This window comes from Microcebus murinus, chromosome 8 (genome assembly GCF_040939455.1).
Source record: "Microcebus murinus isolate Inina chromosome 8, M.murinus_Inina_mat1.0, whole genome shotgun sequence".
Taxonomy (NCBI): Eukaryota; Metazoa; Chordata; class Mammalia; order Primates; family Cheirogaleidae; genus Microcebus; species Microcebus murinus.
In genome coordinates, this window is record NC_134111.1 from 26,871,220 (window position 1) to 26,889,292 (window position 18,073).

The following is an 18,073-nucleotide window of genomic DNA, read 5'->3' on the forward strand; positions in this document are numbered from 1 at the left end:
CAATCCTGCTGCCTCAGCCTCCTGAGTAGCTGGGATTATAGGCATGTGCCACCATGCCCGGCTAATTTTTTTACATATATATAATATATATAATACATTAAATATATTTTTACATATGTATTATATATATATTAGTTTTGGCCAATTAATTTATTTCTATTTATAGTAGAGATGGGGTCTCGCTCTTGCTCAGGCTGGTTTTGAACTCCTGACCTCGAGCAAACCGCCCGCCTCGGCCTCCCAGAGTGCTAGGATTACAAGCGTGAGCCACCGCACCAGGCCTAGAATTTTTTCTGATAAATGTGAATCTCAAGAAAATGTATTTTTTTTTGTAGTTCTGTTGTTGAATGAAATGCTATAATACTTCCTGTAAAAGGCTATGTTTTACTTCTCTTTACTCAGAATTTTATAAAGCAAATTTAGCAATTACTCTTTTGAAGGGAGAAAAATTTCACGGAGGTTAAAATGGTAGGTAAAGACATATTATTTAATATAATTATGTTTTAACTCACTCCCTGGTGGCCAGAGATACAAAATAAATTCTGCATATACTTTAAAGCAACAACTAAATGCAAAGATACTTATAATCTTCCTCTTTCCTAACCCCAGAACTTGCTTAAGCAGTTTTTTGAAATATGCTTCTATGCATAAATATGTTAAAGTTAATGCAAATATGCTGGTTAATGCATCAGTATTATCAGACAATTGATAAGCTCAAATATGTGATAGGGCACTTTATTTCCCAAGCTACTGGAATGCTTGACAGTTACACATGTATATCATATATTTATTCATTCAGCCAATGCTTATTAATTTCCTACTATGTGCTGGGCTCCTTGCTGGAAATGAGGACGAAACAGTGATCAAGTCAGACTTGGTCCTTGCAGGCCAGCGGGGAAGACAGACTGTGTGTGATGGATGCCGTTGGGAGTGTAGAAGGCAGGCCCATCTAGTCAAATGATAGTTACAAAATAAAGTGAAGGCGGGAGTAGATCTTCCTAATGCACAGGAGGTCAGGTCCTTGAAATCCATCAACCACCATGGAAATTAGTTTAAATCACCTGTGACGTATTATAACCCTTCCGGGCTTGGGCTAGAGGCACGTTGGGACCTTAGAGAAGGCTGGAAGAGAGATGGAGGGGAGAGGGGGCAGAGAGGGAGGGGAGAGGCCAATGTTTTCCAATGAAAGCTAAAGGGCTTTGGTGAACAGGGCTCTCAAGAGGCTGACCTCAGTACCCAAGGGTTATTTAGGTGGGCAAAGCTCTTCTGGCCAGTATGAGGCAGTGTCTCTTCCTTGCTTCAGGTTCTGCCTCTGTTGTAATAGGACCTCAGTCAGATGCCGGGCCTCATGAACAGGCTCTGGCTCCTGATAGGAAATGGGCAAGGACTAGATAGATTATCAGGGGAACAGCCTCAGACTAGGGTTCAGGCCAGGGCACTTGTTCTGAGACAGAACCAGAGTGCAGAATGAGCATCACAGCAGATGCAATGAGTATATCAGAAGGGGTTGGGGATTCGGAGGCTGCTCCTTAGGGGGGCTTTAGGGTGCTCAGGTCCTCCCTAGCGTCAGGCTTAGTGTGGTAGTCTCTCTTTCTCACTCCTAACCCCTCTCTTCCTGCCACCATTGCCCCTCTCTCTGTCATCTGTTTGTTTGTATCCTAATAATATCTGCTATGCCCAAATATTGAATAAGGCTTCTGTTAGCAACAAGAGCTATTAATAGCTTTTGATTGTGGATTTGCCTTTTGTTGGGAGAATGTTATTTTCAGTAATTGTCAGCTCATGAGAACATAGGTAAGGCTTGGGTTTTTGCTGCAGAGGTACGATACCTGAAATTAAAATAAATATAAACAACTAACTTCAGCATTTTGATTTACTTATTGACTAATGTTCGTACATGTTTTCTTAACCAAAATTAAAAAGTGTGATAACAAAACTATAAAGGAGTCTTTAATTAGTGAATCTATTGATTTGTTTCCCTAAAGCATCTTTATTTACTTGAAATAACTAAATGGCACACGTGTGTATGTTGCCATGCAGTGGATTGGGATCTTTAGAAATGGATCCAATGGAAATAAACTCATTGTTTATAGTTTTGCTCAACTTTATTTTTAAAAAGATCACATTAAAAATGGAACTTTATTTTCCATTTGAATGTAAATTCACTCTTATGTTTCCAGGCGTCTTTCAAAAAATAGGCTAAGCCAGGTGGCACAGGTTTGAACTTATCTCTTGAGGAAGTGATCTTGGCCAAGTCACTTAACTTCTCGGGCCTCAGTTTCTATGAGTAGAATAAAGGGGTACCAACAAAATGGGGTGGTGATTTAGAGCAAGCAAGACAGCAGAGATCTAAGTGCTCATTGATCATAAAATGCTAATGCAGGTGTTTGCTATTTATATTCAGATGCAGGTTGTGCTCACATCATATAAACTAAAATGTGAAAGTCTCCAAAAGCTCAACTAGTTCCTGAGGCAAGAAATGTGAAATGGCGACAGCTAAAAGGGTCAGTGAAACTTTTGGCTTCAAACCAATCCTCTTCAGAATCTTTCCTAATGGCATATTTTAAAAGATGAGGAAAGATAAAGGAATAAAGAGAACTGCCCTTTTTGTCTAACCCTTAAAACATTTTCCTCTTCCAAAGAAACTCGGCTATGGAAACTTGAGGCCTGACTCAGTACTAAAGGTGGCCACTCAAAGGACTGTTTAGAATGTGGTATTTATGAAAGTGAGGTGCCATGAACATGTACTTGTATCAGTCCGAGGTGGACATGATCAGAACAAGCTTGTTCGCAAAGCCCTTTCCTCATCCTTGGCCATGAGTCACAAAAATCTGACATCTGGACATGAAATGCTTCCCTGAACAAAAATGGAAATGTGTGTGTGTGTGTATGTGTGTGTTTAATATGTAAAGGAAGAATGAAATTGAGAAGACACCAGACTCTTTCGGTGACTCAAGTTTTGGGCCAAATTTTAATAATGCAGCTGTCCAGATGTGAGACACTAATGAGAACATAAGGAATTCCTGGATAGAAAAGGGATGGTTGGCCCAATGGCCTGTCTCCTTCAAGTTTATTGCAACACACCTCTTCGTGTTGTCAGCATGTCTTCCAACCCCTTTTGCCTACATAAACATGTCCAGCTGTCTCTTAAACTCATTTTTACTTTACTTTTCACTCAGTAGACTTATTTGGTCATTTGCAGCCTTTTCCATACGCCTGTGGATCTTTGGATGAAGTAATCCTACATTATCACTATTTCTTAATCATATAAAAATATTTCGATAATAAAATATTTGCAGCAGACATCATTGGAAATTTGAAAGAAATCAACTGGGAAAACAAATATACCTACAGTGAATTTAGAAAGAAACAACTATTCATTTGCTAATCTATATTCTAATTTTTCTTCAAGATATGAAGAATTACGTAGGGAGTGATTAAAGTGAGTAAATATAAAAACTTTCTTCTTTTTATTATATTAGTCTCATTAACAAATCTCTTAGCAAGAAGAAAATGCTAAACTCAATTGATATAATATAGAAGAGTATGTGATGTTTTATTTAGGTTAAGGCCCTAGTTCACATAATATTATTATTTCCTTTATCTTACCAATATTCCAGCCTAAAGTAAATTTGACTTGTGCAAAAAAAAAATCAGTAGAGAAATGATTTTACAGTAAAAATATATTTTGTTTTCAAAATTTTCCAAATGACTGAGGATCAATGGGCTTGGGGTGGGTTCTTAGGTTGATCCTGGGATCTTCTGATTAGAAAATACACCTGAAAACTTCCTTTAAGATTTGATTGAGTCAAGAAAGGGGAAATAAGTAAAGGACGGTAGGGAGAATTAATGAATGTTTAATGTATAATTTACATTATAAATTATTTTGCATTTAAATTTTTTGAATGGTATTATTTTAAAACTAATTAAATATATCTGTGTTGATTTGATGTGTATTTTGAGATTACACATCTTGTTTTAGTTTTTTATTGACAGACACGTAGGGTGACCAACTTGGCCTCTGCTTATCTTGGACTTTACTGGCTTTAGCCCTGGAAGTTCCATGTCCTGTGAAATCGCTCAACTTCAGGCAAACAGGTACTTTACAAACACATATTAAAAAATACAAATAATTTACGTCTGAAATGTGCTTGACTTTTTTGGTCTGCATGCTCTTTAGACACAGAGGAACACAAACTGCAAAAGTGTTTCATCAGCATGAAGGATTTCGCTTTGATGCTGTAACAGTACATGTTTGGGAGTAGGCACCTTAGTGACTATGGTTAAAGATGACCAATATATTTTTTTTTTCTTTTAAATTGTTTCCAAGCTCAGATGCTTGATGGTTTATTTAAAGAATAAAAAAAAAAAGAAAGAAAGAAAAAAGAAAAAGCTGAAAAATCATTGAAAATCAAACTTATTTTTGTCCAAACTTTTCTCTCCAGTCATTTGCTTTCCAGACATGCTTTAAGATACATCCTGAATCTAGCACCTTGAATTGTCCCCCAAATCTCTGAAGCCTAAGCCATGTCTATTGTCCGGATTATGGTAGAAAAAGTGATCTGCATCTAGGTATTTTGATCTCATGTGTCTCTCAATTAGGAGAATTCTGTAGGTATTTTGCTAATTTTAAATTTGTGGACTGCGACTTCTTAACTCTCTCAAAGAGGAAGTCTCGATAAAGAGCATGCTTGAATCTACTCCTTAATGATTTTTAGCTTCAGTGAAGCTGTTTGCAGGATTCCTCTTCCTAACAACTGCACTGCCAAACATTGCATAAAGCGGCATGCTTGATGCTTACAGGATCCCATGGAAGATGACCAAAAGGTTTTAAATACAGATAAATGTAACCAACCACTCATTCAGGATTTCTGCATTTTTGTATACTGCATCTCTGTGGTAGCACCTTGTTCTGTGTGTGCTCACATGTGCGAGTGTGCATGAATATGTGTAAACACGTGCCATTTAGCTACAGAACATGTCACAGATTTCTTTCCTGGTCACCATACTGCATGACTGATCCATTTCATATGATGTGTTTACTATGGTTCATTGCCCACTGGTCTTATTATTTAACAATTTGCATTAAATTGAATTTCCTGTTTACAGGTGTAAATGGAAATTTTGGCTTCTGAGAATTTATTATTTACTGGCTAGAATGTCCTTGGTTGAATTACTCTGCCAATGTTGGATTGTGTATACCTGGAATAAAGTTTGGGATATTTAATTAGAATATCATAGCAATAGGAACTTGTTATTTTTATGGCTAAGCTTAAGCTACCGAGGCCAGATAGATCAGTATTGTTAGTCTAGGAGACATTTACCATAATTCTCTAGAGGTTTTTTAAAAAACCATGTGTATGTCTTGATGGATCAGTGGAAGTTAAATTAGTGGTAATGTGTATAAATTACTCAAAAGTTCAAAAACCTTGAAACCTTTATCATCTGCTATAACATTTTGTTGGTAACTGGAAATCTCTCATTGTAAACTCTCTTGGCTTCCAGCAGGCTCAGAGAGCTAGTATTTATTGACTGTGTGCCACTTGCCAGGCTCGGTGTCATTTGCCTTACCCGCATTGCTCCATTAAATCCTCAAAGTGTCTTATGACGTGGCTATAATGTTTACTTCCATTTTACAGAGAATGGATGCTTAAGAAAGATTATGTACTTTGTCTGCACACATGTCCAGTGTGTGACAGTCTCTGTGAAGCCACTTTCCATGCCACACCTCTATCCCGGGTCCACTATTCCAAATTCCGTAGTGGTCAGTATCCGGTCCTGACGTGTTTCTCATATTCCAGCTCCCTGTTGTTGTCTCCATGTCTCAGAAGACGTGAAAGCCATTTGCTGCATCCTGGGCTTTGGATATGGTTTTCCACCCTTTCCTTCTTTTTGCCTGACACACTCCCAGTTTGGGTTTTATTTTGTTTTTCTCAACTTCAGCGTTGGAGTGGTCACCTATGGTCACAATCTCTACTGGATCTAGCAGAAGTTTGGTTAAGCTCCTGGGACATTGTCCCAGAAGTTAAGCTCCTGGGACATTTTTTTTTTTTTAATATTTAGCTTCTTTGTTTTTTTTTTTTAAAAAGACAGCTTTATTTAGATAAAATTCACACACCTTATAGTTCACTCATTGAAAGCCTATAATTCAATGGCCATATGTGCAATCATTCATACAATTTTAGAATATTTTCATTCCTACAGTAAGAAACTCTGTACCTTTAGCTGTCACCATCCCTCCCCTACCCCTATCTCCCTCAGCTTCAGTCAACCACGGCTGTACTTTCTGTCTCTGTAGAGTTGCCTATTCGGGGCATTTTACATGAATGGAATCACATAATACATGGTCTTTTATGACTGGCTTCTTTCATTTAACACAGTGTCTTCAATGTTCACTCATGTTTTAGCATGCCTCAGTACTCCCTTCCTTTTTATGGCTGAATAGTATTCTGTTGTGTGGCTAGCCTACCTTTTGTGCATCCGCTGATCCGTTAATGGACACTTGGGTTGTTTCCACCTTTTGGCAGTTGTGAATAGTACTGTTATGAACATTTGTGTACAAGTTTTTTTTTGCATATGTGTGTGTACAAGTTTTTGTTTGAACACTTGATTTAAATTCTTTGGGATATATACCTAGGGGTGGAATTGCTGGGTCTTAATTCTAGGTTTCACTTTTTGAGGAACTGCCAGATTGTGTTCTGTAGCAGCTGCGCCTTTTCTAATTCCCATCGGCAGTGTAGGATGGTTCCAATTTCTCCACATCCTTGCCAACACTTGTTATTTGCTGGGTTTTTTTTTGTTGTTGTTTGTTTGTTTTTGGTTATACCCATGCTAGGGGGTGTTAAATGGCCCAATTAACTTTTAAGATCTTTTAAAGACTCTAAAAGAAGGCTTTATTCTTTCCTTTTATGTGCTCCCAAGTACTGGTTTACATCTCTCTTAAAGTTTTGTCACCACGTCTTTTAATCTCTTTCTCTTTCTCTGTCTTTCTCCCTTCATCCCTTTCTTGAAACCAGGATGGACAGTCTTATTCCCTTTGTCTTTCCAGGGCATGGTGCCCAGAGCTCAGTACACGCTTGTGAATAAATGAATAAAGGCATGAGGGGGGACAGGGAGTGTTGGTAATTAACGTTCCTTTATTATCACTCCCATTGTGCCAGGCACTGTGCAGCACTAGCATATATTATCTCATTTAATTTTCGTAACAGCAGTAAGAGTCAGGTGTTATGTTATTCATTTTACAGAAGAAGAAGTTGAAACCAGCAAAATTCTCTTGTTATCCAATCACTCTGAGCATAGAGTCTGGTTTCAAAGCAAACTCTATAAACCCCAAGCCTGTGTTAATTTCACGACAACATGCTGCAATAGAGAAAAAAAGGACCACCACTATTCTTATTACTACTACTATGACTATCCTCACTTACTCTGTGTGCCACACCATGATAGCTACTTTTTGGATCCCATCTAATTTCATCATTTAAAATCTAGCGTGTCAGACATTATTATTCCAATTTTTCAGACAATGAAATAGTCACTCACTGAGAAGTTAAGTAATTTGTCCAAGAACAAACAGCTAATAAGCACTGAGCTCAAAAACATGTCTGTTTAATTGTAAAGTTCATGTACTTCTATTGATGTAGGAAAAAATACATTAAAGACCTGAAAGTTTACCTGGTTACCAGACAGTGTGGGGAATCAGTCAAGTAACCAGACAACCAGACAGACTGCCCAGCAGTTTTTTCCCAAGTACTTTTGCTTTCTCAACTGCCTCAAATCATGATTTTGGTGGTGTAGATATTTTGCTAAATATATTATGAAAAAGGCGCACTGTGACTCAAAAAGAATCTTACTTATAATATGTAAAGTATACTACATCTGACTGGACCGTTCCTTATACAGTAATAGACTGGCTACTCTTGCTTTTAACAATTTGGTCATTTATTCATTAATTCAATGTTTATGCCACCTAGCTACTTTTTCTCTTACTATATAAATTCTACCTTAGTGCTATAGAAAATACTGGTAATAATCCATGGTAAACATAAACAAAAACTATTATAAGTAGCATAGAGAATTTTTTTATATACTTCAGTTTTATATTCTGATTCATATACTCTGTTTTTAGATTATCTTTCCAGGATTTATACTAGGTTATTAAATATTGGAAAACCTCTGTAGGGCCATGGGGGCAGATATAACTTGAAAAGCAGTGGCGCTGGATACCTTTAAACTTTAAATAATTCATCAATATATTTTCTCATTCTTCATATCTGGTTTTGATGTTTCATCCTTCTTGTGTCAAGTTCTTTATTGCACTCATGCCTTTTTAAGAGTTGGTTTTTTTTTTTTTTTTTTTTTTTTTTTTAAGTAGAGAGCTATGTTACCATTTGGCATATGTCTCCCTTGGCAGTGACATCTTGAAAATTAAAAAAAATAATACCTCCCTCGCATGCATCCATCCAGGTTGGCTGCCTGTAACTGCACGGTGCTTCAAAATATGTCACCTTATTAAATTCTGCAAATTGTTCAGAACATTGTCTCTATAAATGTTTTGGAAGGGCTTTACTGTCAGGTCAGCCTTCTAAGGGCTAGAAATATGTCAAACCTGGCAGCATTACCTTCATTTAAGAGCCAAAATACAAATAAGTAGATTACAAAGCAATCAATCAATACAGAATTGCAGGATGTTATGGTTGGCATTGACCTCGGAGTTCGGCACCCTCATTTTACAGACGAGTAAACTCATCCATAAACTCTGTAGGAGAGGGTGTTCTGCCCTGACCCAGTCACAGCTAACCCCTAACCTTGGACATGCTGCCGTGCCTCAGTTTCCTCATCTAAAAGAGAGAAGATTTTTCTGTATTAGATACTCTCTGGGCCATTTTCCCAAATGTCAAGTTTGTATGGTGCCACGGCAAATTCGATATATCGTATTTGATATAGTTATAGTCCTTAAAAAGCCTCTGACCTCACATAAAAGATTTTTCTGATCTTTTTATGTGTTCTCCTCATATATTCTTTAAAATTTGGGAGTGCTATCAATTTATAGTTATTGGCAAAATCATAACTTTTATTCACTGTTGAAAGAATAAACAAACGAAGATCTTTTTCCCAGTCAGAGCATTTCTTCACTTTTTTCCCCTCCCTGATTTGTTGTTGTAGGGTTGCTTGGGGATATTAGATTACTGACCTTTGTTTTCCTTTCTACAAGAAGCTTTCACTAAAGTATTTTTGAGGGGGGTCTTATAAGAAATGACTCTCACATGCAAGTAATTAATGGATGTAAGGCAAGAAAAAAGTGGCACACATTTGAATTGGTTAATTTTCTTTCTTTCTGAAAACTTGTGGATCCTAACCTGAAAGTTGTGTGCAAGCGCCCAGAGGCTTTCTGAGAATATTTCTTCTTTTATATTACATTAAAGTCTCTGGGTGAATTTAGTATTCTTGTAAGGCCTGGGCCGGTGAGTTTGGCAAGCTTGGCAAATAGCCTAATCTGACTTGATAACACACTTTTTAAATTCAACTGTAAACATCCATTTCATTCAGATATCACCTGCTATTCTTATGGCATGTCTTGGAATAGAGACCCTAAGTGTGTCAAAAACATGTTATGTGTTTGTGATTGAAAAAAAATAGAGACTAGGATGACTTAACGGACTGGCTTTCACATGTGGTGGCCAGCACTTGCGGAATTCCAGAGTGGGTTATGTTAGCCTTCCCACTTTCAATGCCTTCATGGATGGGTGTTTATATATCTTGGATTTTTCCAGGGCAACCCTGGGTTGTAAATATTCTGTCCTGTTGTTCCCATAAGTACGATCACACTTGTCAAACTATGTGTCATGAATTTTGGTTTGGAAAATAGGGACTCTGCATGTACATCAGAGCCTGTTTTTTCTGGCCTGCTGCCCTGGGCTATTCCTCTGCTCTGCCCTACCCCTAACCCACTTCCCATTCTCATCACAGCCTTGTTTCTGTTACAGGCCACTTGCTCGTGCCGTCTATGCCTAGTGTCTAGGGGGCAATGTGAACAGTAAACTAATCTGTGCTAATGGGCCAGCAGGAGAAAATCAGGGTCAAGAGAATCCACACATCCAGAGTGTTCTGGCTCCTCCCAGGTAGTGTACCTGGTGCTCTGGAAATAATGCCATGGCTTTGTTTATCTCTAAGACAGAGAGTTGTCCTATAGTTAGTTGGTGGAGGAAGAGGTCCCCTGCATTTCATCACAGAGTTGGTGGCCACTCTGTCAGTATCTTGGGCCAGCTTTGCAGGTATGTCCTAGATGTGATTAGACCCCTGGTAACAGCAGGAAAGGAATAAGAGACCAGCATGCCAATGTTACTTCTCTGTCCGCAATGATTTCTTCTAGTACATGATGGATGCTGTTCAAACGCTCTTTTTACAAAGTTGGAAAGCAAAATTGCCTTATGACAATATTTGCTGAGACAGCAAGACAAATCTATGCCTCTCCATTGTTAAATCCCTGCCCTCCACACCCGACTTTTAAAAAAATTTATTCTTTCATGAGGAGGCTATGTTTAATATTTGCAGAAAAGATGTTTAGGATTATTTGAAATATTTTATAGATTTTAAGTTCATTGTCTGTCATTTTCCTTTTAGACTAACCTTGTTACTTCTGTTTATTTTATGTGATTTTTATTATATAAACATATAAAGATTTCCACTAACTGTCCAAACAGCTTGCTTTTAAAATCTCTGCTTAACCACTTTTATGTGTATCACATTTTTTTCCCCCTTGTCTTGGTTTGGTACTTAACTGTGATAAATTTCAATTGAATCTCCTCTAACTCTTTCAAAAATAACTCCTCATTCCTCTGTGTTAAGCAGTTTACCTTGTAGAAATTCAATCAGCATTCCTTTTGGCAGTTTGTATTATCTTAAAATGCAACATTAGTACCTTGACTTTTCAGTCCTAAGAGCATTTGCTGAACCAGATGCTTTCAATATCATCTATTATTTTTAATCATATATGGTTAAGTCTCAAGAACCAGTCTCTTGAGATTGTTGACTATTTAGGAAACTATAACAGCAGGCACACATCTTTAGAAACAGGATATAAATTTAGTATCATTATTATCCCAATCAATATCTGAGTAATTAGCTTGGCTTATATTGTCAAATCCAGGTTTTCCTTCCAGTCTCAGTTTGTTTTTCCTGATCTTTTATGTCTACCTTTGGGAAATTTAATGCTAACATTGTAGAATCACCTGGTCACTTCTGTAAACTGTCATCTCCCATAATAATTGTATTTAATTGAGGGCTTAGTATCTACTAAGGCATAATAATGTCTAAAATCTTAACGAGAAACCGGAAAGACTTGTATTATTATCCCCATTTTACAGATGGAAAAATAGGTTTAAAAAAGGCAAGTTACATTTTTTTCAGTTTCATGACTGGTAAGAATGAGGCTTAGAGTCAAGTTCAGTCTCTATTTTAATCATTTCTATATTTATCGATGTAGAAACCCCACTTCTTTTTTTTTTTTTTTCTTTTTGAGACAGAGTCTCGCTCTGTCGCCCTGGCTAGAGTGCAGTGGCGTTATCATAGCTCACTGCAACTTCCAACTCCTAGGCTCAAGTGATCTTTCTGCCTCAGACCCTCGTGTAACTGGGACTACAGGCATGCACCACACTTGGCTAATTTTTTCTAGTTTTGGTAGAGACAGAGGTCTCCTCTTGCTCAGGTTGGTCTCAATCTCCTGAGCTCAAGCGATCCTCCCACCTCAGCCTTCCAGAGTGCTAGGATTACAGGCATGAGCCACCGCACCCGCCCTGCCGAAACCCCATTTCTAACCACTGTGCTATAGTACTTCCTGCTAACCCTGGATAAAGTGTCTGTTATGTAAATCAACATATCCATTGACAGTGGACTTCCTTCTCTTCTACTGCAATATGCATGTATAACAGCATTTGATATTATCCTTGGCTAGTTTTCTTTTTTTATTTGAAAAATGCCAGAAAAACACATATTTATAAAATCATATAAAATAAGAAGTGAGAAACTTCCCATGTCTCCAAGGTCATTTACTCTCTGGTGTGTGTACTTTCAAAGTTCTCCTGGGCATATCTAGACTTGACTCCATATACATTTCCTTTTTAAATTTTAAAGTCTTATCTTAAGATATAAAATTATTATATCTTATCACTTTCTGCTTATGTCAAAATTTATTTCTTTGGAAAATACTGTAAAGTGTCTTCATGTTTTTCTCCTTTTTTTTTTTTCATGTTGACACTGACTGTAGTCAAAATTTTTCCTTTATTTATTTATTTTTGAGACAAAGTCTTGCTTTGTGGCCCAGGTTGGAGTGCAATGGTATCATTATAGCTCACTGCAGCACCAAATTCCTGGGCTCAATAGATCCTCCTGCTCCAGCCTCACAAGTAGCTGGGGCTACAGGGGCACACCACCACGTCTAGCTAATTTTTCTATTTGTTGTAGAGACAGGGTTTCCCCACGGTGCCGAGGCTGGTCTCAAACTCCTGGCCTCAAGCGATCCTCCCACTTTGGCCTTCTAAACTGCTAAGATTACTGGTGTGAGCCACCACATCAGGCCCTTTCATAAAGAATTTGAGAGTCAGGGCCTGTGAAGTGTGAATTTGTCAGGCAAATGGTTTTAAAATATTAACTTTCCCTTTTTCTCCTGATATTTGCCCATTGTTAGACTGTTAGGAACATTGAATATTTAACGTTTCATTCTATTTTTCCTCCTATGTGGATGGTTGGAGATTCGTACAGATTCTATCTTCTTTTAGATCAGAAGTTCCTTTTAAAAACAAACATTTAGCATTGGTTCTTCTAGGCTTTCATCTTCTATTAGAAACAGGGGCATTTCACGATGAACGAGTTGGGGAGAAAAGGATGAAAAGGCTGCAGAAAAGACAGTCATCATTACAGAAGTTACAGGAATACCTCTTCATCACATTTGAATCAACCAGAGTGGTCTTAGACAAAATAGAGTAGAAGAAGGCAGAGTTTGCCTTCATCCTTGTCTCAATTAGGCCCATCACCTTTCCTCCTTTGGGCTCCAACAGAAGCCTATAAATCTATTATATTTCTGGATACATGGCAGGACCTTTGTTTTCATCTCTTCTGGACTGTAAACCAGGGTGTTGTCTTTGAATCCCAACACAGTTTGTGCCTAGGTATAAGATGAAGACAAATACATATATGAATGATTGAATGATAATGATTTCTGTTTGTTGCTCTCAGAGTAAATGACAGCAAATTTACAGTAAGATATTAATGTCAACGTGAGAGGCAGAGTGTACTCCTGGATGGAGAGCACAGGTTTGGAGTCATTTTTTCCCCAAACCCTCCACTTACTAGGAGTGTGATCTTTGCTAAATTCTGAGTTGTCTTTTTTTTTTTTTTTGTCTCAGTTGTCTCATCTGTGATATGGGCATAATATCACCCATGACTAGGTGTTGCTGTCAAGATTTGATGATAATATGAAGCGATGTGCCTCCCCCCGATCTTTAGACTATATGAACTGTAAATTGATAGCAATGATGTCATGACTCTTGCTGCTATGAATGATAATTCACTAACAGCATGATTACTTATGGAGCCTCATTTGTGCCAGACCCTACTCTAGGCATTAGTAATCCAGCAGAGTGAAGATAGACAAAAATTTCTCCTTTCAAGGAGCTTACATTTGAATGAGGAAGAAATAAAGAATAAATAAGTTAAATATAGGATATATTAGGTAATGGCAGGTGTGATAGAAAAATCTAAAGGAGGACGGGGATGGGAAAGGGTGGGAATTTTAGGAAGGATGGCTAGGAAGAGCCTCACTGAGAAGGTGTGAGTGGTCCTGAAGAAAGTGAGGGAGTGACTGATAGCAGTGCCAGAGGGAAGAGCATTCCAGAGGGCGATCCCTCCTGTCCACTTTATTATTAATATTCTCCTCTGCTGAGGTCACCTTTTGGTGAGCATTCACATGGGACATGAACATCTTCATGTTTTTTGCTCATCCAGAAAGGTCTATCCTCTTACTCAAATTCCCTTATCACCAATTTTCTAATCATGTTCCTTCTGAGTCCCTAACTATCTAGCCAAACCATTCATTGGCTATAGCCCATGAATTGTATACAATTGCATGTCTGGCCATTTCTCCTTCCAAGCAAAGTACACAACCAGGTGCATTGCCTGAAGTTTTGCTCCCAGGAGGAATTCCCTTCACCATTGTCCTTCAGGGATGTCCAGAGAGGGGTTGCGGTGCTATAGCTGTCTACTTTTGGGTGGCACCTGTATATTATACAGAACCATCTGTAAACCAGCCCTGAGTCTTGTCTTCCCGTATCAACTGGATTTAGGAAACTCCCCATGGGCTGTAAGTGTGGGCTGAGAGAGACAAGGCAGTATACCATGGGCACTTGGGCCACTTCATATTACTTCCTTGTGCTTTCAGGGTCTGCTCAGGCCTGATCATGCAATACCACTTCTATGTGATGATGGAGTATTGTGGTACGGTCCCAACTTTATGGCTTGGTGGGTTAGCTAACACCTAGTTCATGATGGGAAGCTCATGTTCCATGGTAACTTCACAGCTCATGATCAAGCATTCTGTTTCTACTGAGGTCTAGTAGCAGACCAAGAGTTGTCTCTCAAAGGAGAGTAGTTATCTGCAGGAGATGGCAGGGTCTTGCTTCAAAATCCTAGAGCCTTGGCCTGTGATTCTCCTATGGGCGACTTCCAGAGGCTCCAACCAGCATCTCTATCTGCCATTGACCCTTTCAGCATTAGTGGATCTTCTGGATCATATGGTCCAAGTGGTAGGGCAGCTTGCATGGCAGCCTGAACCTGTTGCAGAGCCTTCTCTTATCCTGGGCCCCACTCACAGCTAGCAGCTTTTCAGGTCACTCAATAAATGGGCTAGAGTAAGTAACACACCCAGGTGACGAATATGTTGCCTCCAAAATCCAAGTAGGCCCAATAAGCATTGTGCCTCTTTCTTGGTTGTAGGAGGGGCCAGTTGCAACAATTTATCCTTCACCTTGGAAGGGATATCTTGACATGCTCCACATCACTGGACCCCTAGATATTTCATTAAGGTAGAAGGTTCCTGAATTTTAATTGGATTTATTTCCCACCTTCTGACATGTAAATGTCTCACCAGTAAGTCTAGCATAGTTGCTACTTTTCCCTCATTGGATTCAATCAGTGTAGTGTCATCAGTGTGATGGATTGCTGTGATATCTTATGGAAGGGAAAGGTGATCAAGGACCCTATAAACGAAATTATGATATAGAAATGGAAAGTCCATATGCCAAAATAACATTTATTTAGCATTTCCTGTATACTAGACACTGTGCTAGTTTTGGGAAACACAGTTAAATAAAAATGTAATCTCAGTACTCAAGGAACTTGTAGTGTAGCTGGGAGAGTTCAGACGCTGTACTGTCTGATCCGGGTAAATACTTGGGGCAAACATGCTTGGCACTCTGGAAGTCGTATCAAGTAGGTATCATCTATTATCCTATAAGAAGGGTGGCCATGTGGTTTACCATCCAAACTGGGAGACTTTTGAGATGGAAGGGAGGTGTTACTAAAAATTGATTCAGGTAAGAGAGACTCAAACCAAGGGTGTCCCAGGCAAACTTGAATCTAAGTTCTTTCTACTTTTGAGGTCCACGTTGATAGTGGCTTTGAATCCAGGTGATGGGAAAGGTGCATACATATCACCAATTTTTAAACTTTTAGATGCATTCACAGGTTTTATCTATCAAAATATTTATTACCTAAACTAATTAGGAATAACATGCAGGCAAAATAAAGGAATATTAACAACATAGGCAGGATATTCGTGTGTTTATTTGATGATTTGCCATAAGTTATCTGAATGTGAATCTGAAAGTGTTCTTAGGATAAATGCTCTGGTCACTGAGCCCCTATCTAGGGAGAAAGTATGGTTAAATGGAATTTGACCTGACCTCATGTACAGAGTATAGAGGAAACTCCCTTTACCTTTCTTTCCTTGGATGGTTTTATTTTGACTTATCATGCTTTGCTTCTTGAAAAGTATTTGTTATTCTTACTAAGTGACTTAAGGGGTTTTAGACATCACTATTATATTTAGACCAATGAGGCAAAGCATGCGAGGGATTGAGGGATTTACAGCTTTAATGCAAGTTTTACATGCTGGAGGTAAGGCATAGATAGATCCTACCTGAGGGATAGAGACTATTTTCTACTAGTGAATCAGGCCTGGAGGCATTTTGGTCACTGCAGTGAGACTGTTAGTGAGTACATGTAGATGCATTTTAGTGCACTGTAATGTGATTTTTAAAATTGTTCAAACAATCAATTTACTGTTGTCATCACATCTCTTCTGATTTTCAAGTGCAAATTTGACACCATTGTTCTTATTAACAATCAAAAAAAAGTTTTGCCCCTCAAGTTTCCATTATAAAGGATGCATTCTTGAAGTTATGGTTACATTAAAATTCTTACTACAAATGAAGCCAGCTAAAAATGTTTACCAACTTGAATTGAGCTCATCATGTTTTGTTTGCTGAATAGTGTTTTGTGATTTTACCAACATAAGAATGAGTCTCCAAACTATTTTTAAAAGTGGAGCTTTTACTCTAAAGAAGTGCTTGCCTCATTTTCTTCGTGCTACTCCAAACAAGATGTTGTTTATTACTTTGAAACACTATATGTAAACCCCAGGAATATGTTAAATATGATTGAAGTCTTGGCTGTCTTTAACAAATTGAAGTTTCCAGAAATTTAGCTGTGTTTAAAAACCAAAGCCATGTTTTCAGGAAAGATTTCTATTTCCAAATATGTGGTTGCCCAAACCTTTTATATTTTCATGTCAAATTCAGCTGCCAAATAACACACACTGTACCTTAGCTATAATAAAAAAAAAAAAAACACAAACCAACACATAGACTTCAGATTTTAAAAAGCACTGCAGGAACAACTATGATCATATTTCTTAAAGTTATGCTATTCATATGCATATACGTGTGTTTTAGAGTAAGCTCGGTAAGGCATCGGTCACTTATACCGGAACAAATTGACATGCACAGCACAAGATTGGCACTGTGTAACAGCCAATCTGGGAAAATACAGGAATTCCTAGCCAGACCAAAATATGAGGTCAAGGAAGTCGCTTTTATAATAATAGTGGTTATCTGTTTAATGTGTGATCTGGCAGTGATATGATGTTGACCATAGGCAATTATGCGTATTTGTAAACTGGTTGTGTGCAAGCCCAGAGTAAGAGAAATCCCCCAGTTTGTGATAAAAGGGTATTTATTGCCCTTTTATTTCCTCCAAATGCTTTACTTAATCATTTATAAAAGACAAATTAATAGTGAATACCAATTTCATTTTGTTTTATTCTGTATTCATTCCTACACATTTGGGATATCTATTAATATGTGCTCTTAATAGTTTTGGCACAAGTTCAATGTCAACGAATGAATGATGTACACATTTTATAGTCTTCTTAAGGGATAATAATGTGGTTCAGTGACAGTGTGTCTTGATTTCTTTGGGGGCAGGGCACTGTGATATGAGTCATATGGGATAGAGGCCTATTAGTTATTTTTCCCTCTTCTAGTGCAGTGATGCAAAATTTTTGTTCCATTATAGTGCATTTTCTTAGAATGGCAGTATCAGAATTAGTGTATAGATTAATGCCTAAGAAACTGGGTGATCGCATGGGACTATCTTTTGCTGTATCCTTACAATGTGGCTGAGAATTTATATTCTATATTTTCATATCAATGACAATGTGATGACACAGCAAAGGAGTTATATTGGCTTGTTGCACACATCAAATGTAATCTTCTTTTCTTTGCAGAAAAAATATGTTTATTTTGAACAAGAGAAAGGAACTTTGAGCATTTTAAGTATCAGAAAGGCTATCTTGGAGAGGATAGTGATTGGCTGCTATTTATCTACTCCATGGGCAGAACAAGGAGAAATGGAATTGCATTTTAGTAAAATGGGCTTAAATTTGTCTTGCAGAGGCACAAACATAAAATACCACGATGGATGGCAATCATTGCCTTTTTTTATTCCCAGGGACCCAGTCTGC

The 18,073-nt window shown here is 38.0% G+C and overlaps 1 long non-coding RNA gene across 4 annotated transcripts in view; it reads left to right on the top strand.

The window, feature by feature from the left end:
• Positions 1-1,180: 1,180 nt before the first annotated feature.
• Positions 1,181-18,073, top strand: part of LOC105860215 (uncharacterized) — an 89,786-nt gene continuing 72,893 nt past the window's right edge. For 3 of the 4 annotated variants that reach the window (XR_012920546.1, XR_012920548.1, XR_012920545.1), the window contains exons 1-2: positions 1,181-3,442; positions 3,983-4,098. This is a non-coding gene — a long non-coding RNA (uncharacterized LOC105860215). The remainder of the gene's footprint in view (positions 3,443-3,982; positions 4,099-18,073) is intronic. The other variant, XR_012920547.1, reaches the window with a different exon arrangement.